We start from the raw sequence: 6,454 nt of genomic DNA on the forward strand, positions 1-6,454 counted from the left end.
GTTCTGTAGTCTTGCCACACAAGTGTAATCTCCAAACCAGCAGCACTGGCAGCAGCTGGGGGGTTGTTAGCAATGCAAATCTCAGGCTCCATGACAGACCTGTGAATCAGAATGGTCATTTTAGCAAGAACTTCAAGTACATTACCAAAAACTTAGCGACTGGAAAGAATATTATTTATCAGCTTACAGTTCTGTAGGTCAGGTGGGTGAGATCATTGGAGGGTCAGCTGGATTTCATACTCAGAGTCTTGTAAGCCCTAAATCAAGGTATTGCCCAGGTTGCTCTTATCTGTAGGTCCCGAGGAAGCATCTGCTTTAAGCTCATTCGGAATTGTTCGCAGAATTCACTTCCTTGCGGATGTGGGACTGAGATCCTCACTTCCTTGCTGGCTGTGAGCTGGGGCCTACTCTCTGCTCCTAGAGGTCACACGTGTTCATGTTCCTTCAAGTGGCATCCTTCACTCCCAAAGCAGTAACAGCACACTGAACCCTGCTCACTTCTGGAATCTACATTCTGTGTTGCCACTAACCAGCCGGAGGAAGCTCTCTGTGATCAGGTGAGACCCACCCAGGTAACCGCTCTCTCTTAAGGTCAGCTGTGCCACATCATAAAACACAATCGGCAGAGTGAGATCTCATCACATCCACGAGTTCTGGGGATTAGGGTGAACGATATGTGTTTTTCTACCACCAAGCAATTCTCCAGTTCTTAGCATACATTGGCAGGGTGTCCCACAATATTTAACTCAATTCTGACACTACCTAACTGAGAGACAGGGTCAGTTCCCACAGATTAAGGGCTTAGCTTCACAAGACTTTCCCTCCACACTTCGGACACTAATTGCAAGTCCTGGTTGTCACCTGTGGCTCTGACTGACTAGCTATAGATTAGAGGTTCTCATTAGCTCCCCTTCCTCAAATTCAATTCATTTGCAAGAACAGCTGACAGAACTCAGAGAAATGTTCGTTATTAGATTACCAGTTTATTATGAAAGGATAAGACTTAGGAACAGCCAAATGGGAGAGCTGCATGAGGCAAGGTACATGGGAAGGGGCACAGAGTTTCCATGCCTTCTCCAGGTGTGCACCCTCATCAACCTGGAAGCTCTCCAAAGCCCATCCTTTTGGGCTTTACGTAGGCTTCATTACATAGGTATGATTAATTAAATAATTGGCCATGGGAGATCCATTCAACCTCCAGCCCCCTTTATTCAACCAGGGTAAATGAACACGTGTGACCTCAGTTGGGGGCGGGTGAGGCGGGGAAGGGTAGAACTGAAAGTTCCAACCCTCCAATCACGTGGTTGTTTCCCCTGGCAACCAGTCCCCATCCTTAGGTGCTTTCCAAAGTTACCTCATTAACTTAAACTCAGGTGAGGTTGGAAGGGGTTTGTTATAAATACCAAGACACCGTTATTACTCTCATCACTTAGGAAATTCTAAGAGTTTTAAGAGCTCTGTGCTAGAAATAGCGACAAAGACCAAATATGTGTTTATTCCTCTTATGGGACACCTTTGGGAGGCTGGGTGGTCATTTTTGAATTCTGCCTACCATGCCATGATTCTTGCGTATAATGTAAAAGCTTGAGAAGTACTATCATAGACTGTTTAGAATTGTGATTCACACTGTCACTTCTTAAAATGTATGGCAAAAGGGACCCTCATAATTTGATTAACAACTACAGCTCATTTTAAACTGGATTTGCATTATCTCATTTAAGCTTTTAAAAAACTTACCTGTGATAATGGATACTTCTCTTCTGAGAATGAAGAAGCTGAGACTCAGAGAGCCTCAGTGTTCTGCCAAGGTTATATGCCAAGGGCACAGAACCACTGGAATTGAAACCTTGAACCTGAATTCCTGCTTAAAAGTCAAGCTTGCTTCTTCTCTCCTTCCTCCAAATAATACTCCCATACATTTAGGATAGTTTTTGTGGATTATTAAAAATGTAACTCTAGTATTAAGTTCATTTTTGTTGAAGCACAGAAGACTGTTAATAGAATGACTAATTAATTAGTTCAGCATTTAGTGAGTGACTTGCTAGTATGTGACAGGGATTATTGGTGAACAACACCGACAATAACCCCTGTTTTCACTAGAGTGGAATGTCAGCAGTTAGGAGACAGGGCATTCCAGGAGTTTTGGACTCGAAGTGATACTAAAGGGTTCTAACCTGGTCTGGGAGGCTCAGAAAATCTTTCCAGAGTGCCTTGCAAATTATGACTATGTAATTCAAGGAGAAGGTGCCCAAATAGCATTTTCGAGGAGATATTTTTGGATCAGGGGGTCTTTTCTCTGAGATCCTTCAAACCACAGGCTGACGGTAATGCAGGCATACTGCTGGATCTGTGTGTAAGGTAAAGAACATTTGCCTTGGAGGGAAGTTTGGGACCTAGAACATAGGTTCTTAGCCTGGCATCAGCCATTGGGAATATCGTGTACTAGCCCTGCTCCTGTTTTTGAAAACCTTGATGAGTAAAATAACTCTACAATCCTTCTGTTCAAAGATGCTGTCCTAGAGTCAGCAGTGAGGTGTAAAAGGGAGCTCATGAGAGGAGGGGGCCCAATATCTGGAGACCATTTCTTAGAAACCATCCCAGCCCTGGTAGCCACAGGGTCTGCTCTCAGTCAAAAGGGTTGGGTGGAGAGCTGGATCTAAGTCATTGAGCAAAAGTCAGGAAAGTCAGTGGCATCTCAGTGGGCCAGAAGAGTGGCCTGGAGGAACTCTCGTTGACAACTTTCTGCATGGTCCCACCTCAGGCCTGGAGGGCAGTTGGGTTCAGTAATGGCATGGGCCTCTTCCAGCTATGGGACTCGAGTGCTGCTGCAAACACGTGACCAGATCTCCCAGTGCCCAGCATCAGCCACTTTCTCCTTTGACATTTTAACAGCTCAAGTGGAAAACTCTTGGGAACTCAGTTTCTGAAGCATGATGAGTCATGTCATCAAGTTAAATGATGCCACCTGTATGCTTTGTTTCATCTGGAAGACTTTTAAAATCTATTTTTTTTTCTTAAGGAGTCTGAACAGCTGGCCACCAGATGCCAGCCTCCATCTCTTGAGTTGTGTCGGCAGCTTATAGTTGGGATAATTTAATGACCGATCCTCACTTAAGTTAGTGCATAGTTTCTTCCAACCTGGACTTTTATTATTGTGTGGCATTTAAATCCAGAATCATAGAAGGCTTAATATAAAAAAAAAAAAGGATAAAACTGGGTCAGGAAAATCATCTCAAGGATAGGGTCACTGAAGACAACAAAGGTTTTACCATGTTTCATTTAGAACTTCGTGCTTAGATAAGTAAACAGATGGAAAGAAATATATAAAAATTAAGGCCGGCTTACAGGTAACAACTCAAAACAGGTGCTAAATCACACTGCATGTCAAGACTCTAACATTTATCAGATATATACCTATGATACAAAAGAACTGAAGATAACACAAGGCACGTTTGAACAGCAATAAATAGTCATAATTTTTGCTTTACTGCTGTAGCATTCAATTTTCTGAGTGTAAGAGAATATGTAAGCTAAAGAATCAGAATTCTCCAGATAACTGCAGAAATTATTTTCAGTATTTTTTCTTTTTAAACCAACTTTAGGCATCATTCACATAAAATAAAATGTAACCATTTATGTGTTTGGTTCAACGAATCGTGACGACTGTCTACCATCGTAACCACCACCACAACCAAGATGTGCAACATCCCCATTACTCCGCTAATCTCCCTGGAGCTCTTCCCTGCAGTCCCTTTGCTTTTGGTCCCCATGCCCGCCCCATGTCCAGGCAATCACTGGTGTGTGTTGTCACTATAGATTGGTCTGCTCATTCTAGAAGTGCTTACAAACAGAGTCATCCGGTATACTCTCTTTTACATCTCAATTTTTTGGCTTAGCATAGTGTTTTTGAGTGTCATCCATGTTGTGACACATATCAGCCCTTCATTTTTTTTTTTTTTGAGTAGAATTCCATCGTATGAATTTACCACAATTGGTTTGTTCATTCGCCTATTGGGTTGTTTTTAGTTTTACCGTTGTGTAGTATTCTATTATATGGATATACATCAAATTGTTTATTCACTCACATATAAATGCATCATATTATTGAACTGTTAGCTTCCGTCCAGTCCAGTATTTTGGTCTGAAGAATAAGCTTGCATTATAAACCACATTGCAAACTTAAAGAACCACTACTATCAATGAAAATATTTCAAGTTCTGGTAATTCTAAAATAAATGCGAAGATTTGTCTTCTAACATTTTATTTTTTAAATAGACTTTATTCAGGCAAAATTTTATTTTGACCTTTTGTCAGAATCACGCTTTACAATCAGGTACAAGCTTACCCAAGAAGAAAAAATAAAAGTCGAGCCAGCGATTCTGTCTATCCCTGAAACCGAATCCAAGCGAAAATGTTTTCTTGACTTTCTTCCCATTTTCCTCTTTTATTCTGGCCATAAACTACCATCAGAATGTAGTCATTTCAATTTCACATAGTCTATCCTTTCCCTTATTCAGATTTACAACAGGAAAATCGTTCTAAGTGGTATATCTGGTAGCTCTTCAAGACCGTCTGAAAATGGAGGAAAGCATGCATGCAAACCTCAAATCTGCTTTATAATGCTGAACACATTTTCACAACATAAACTTTCAAGTCGTTTTATCATTATGTGGCTTTTCTTGGCAAATTTCGTTTTTAGTAGGTACAACACAAGATGGTCTGCGAAGCACCATGGATAATAGAAAGTTACGACAAGGGTTAAGACATAATCCCAGCCTTCGAGAAACTTGTACTTTAGTATGAAAAAAGAGAAAGGCACTCACATAAAGAATAATGACATAAAGGAGAAAATGTTAAGTACCCCGTGAATAACATAAAGGACTGCAGCCTGAAAGCATTTAGTGTCCTTGTAGGCAGGCCTTTGCCCTGCCAAGAGCACCGTGCCTGCAAGAATTAGTAGCAAAGTGGAGAATAAGTGATGCTTAATAGCTCGTCAAGTGCCCGTTTATACCACTCTCTGGGTGAGGAGAAGAAAAGCTGGTCTTTTCTGATTCTTAGTGTTGAAACACAGGTTTATGCTTTGATAGAAGTGATCTTCGCTACTCCCAATCCCCACCCCTAAATCCACAAAATCGACGCTGAATCCACTTACTTAATCAACTGTATGGATGAAAAAAACTAAAACAGAGTGAAGGAATGGTGGACCCAGCATGTGGGGAGATGACTTACGTACCTGTTACCACACAAAAACATGAAATTAGAAATAACGCACCTCACCTGAGTACAAGAAGTGGAAGTGTAGACAAGAGAATTGTCCTGCCTAGCCCTGAGGAGACAGGTCATTCCCTGGTCTACCCTGAAATCAGAAGAGGATCAGCCAGAAAAGCCACAGGCTGTCAAAGCTGTGTCTCCACCGACTAGTGGAACTCTGACCACTGAATTTCAGTCTTGAACCAAGCAGATTATAACTCCTTCTCCACTAGAGGGGAACTAGATAAGGAAAGGAAGATTCTGGAAAAGGAAGGCAGTAATGTTGTCTCTTTCTCTCCTGTGGGCTGAAGGTGAGATGTGAGCAGAGGGACAGCAACATTCTCCCTATCTCCACAAATGTCATTACGTTAGAACGGCCTCTTCCTGAATGTGCTTTGTACAATATTTATGACACAATTTGTGCCTCAAAATAAGCATTCTTTGACTCAAGTGTTCCTTTAGAAAACGTAGAATTTACCCCCCGTGGAATATTGATTGCACCCACGGTACATATTTTTCATGCCTTCTTGTATCTATGCAGCTTGAAAGCATTGGTAGGCTATCTCGCACTGACCCTGGGCTTGGACATGAGATTTGCTTCAGACAATGGGTTAATAGCAAACTTGATGCAAGAAGAACTTGGAAAAAGCACTTGTATATGTCCTTGTATATGTCCGCTTCTTCTCTTGGGCTCTTACAATTGCCTGAGTCGATGTCCAGTCCATACTTATGGAGAATGAGATACATAGAGCAGAGTCAGTTGCCTTAGCTAAGGCCATCCTAGATCAGCCAATGCCAGCAGACTTCAAGACATATGAGTCAACTGCTGCCAAGACCAGAACTACTTAGTCAAGCACAGTCAAGATCAATGATACTGTCCACAGCCCACCCACAGATTCATGAGCAATAATAAATCATTACTGTTTTAAGCCACTAAGTTTAACATAGAAATAGCTAAATAATACACCCTTCTTGGAGACTGTTATGGACTGAATTGTGTCTCCCCAGAATTCACATGATGAAGACCTATCCCCAATGTGGTTTTGGAGATGGAGTCTTTGCGAAATAAATAGGTATCGACGAGGTTAGGAGGGTGGGGAAGTAGGATCTTATAAGAAGAGGAGAAGAGACCTCGACCTTCTCTTTCCCACTAAGTGAAGACACAGTGAGAAGACAGTCATCTAGAAGCCAGGAAGAGAGCCCT

This window comes from Pteropus vampyrus, unplaced genomic scaffold (assembly GCF_000151845.1).
Source record: "Pteropus vampyrus isolate Shadow unplaced genomic scaffold, Pvam_2.0 Scaffold5, whole genome shotgun sequence".
NCBI classification, from domain to species: Eukaryota; Metazoa; Chordata; class Mammalia; order Chiroptera; family Pteropodidae; genus Pteropus; species Pteropus vampyrus.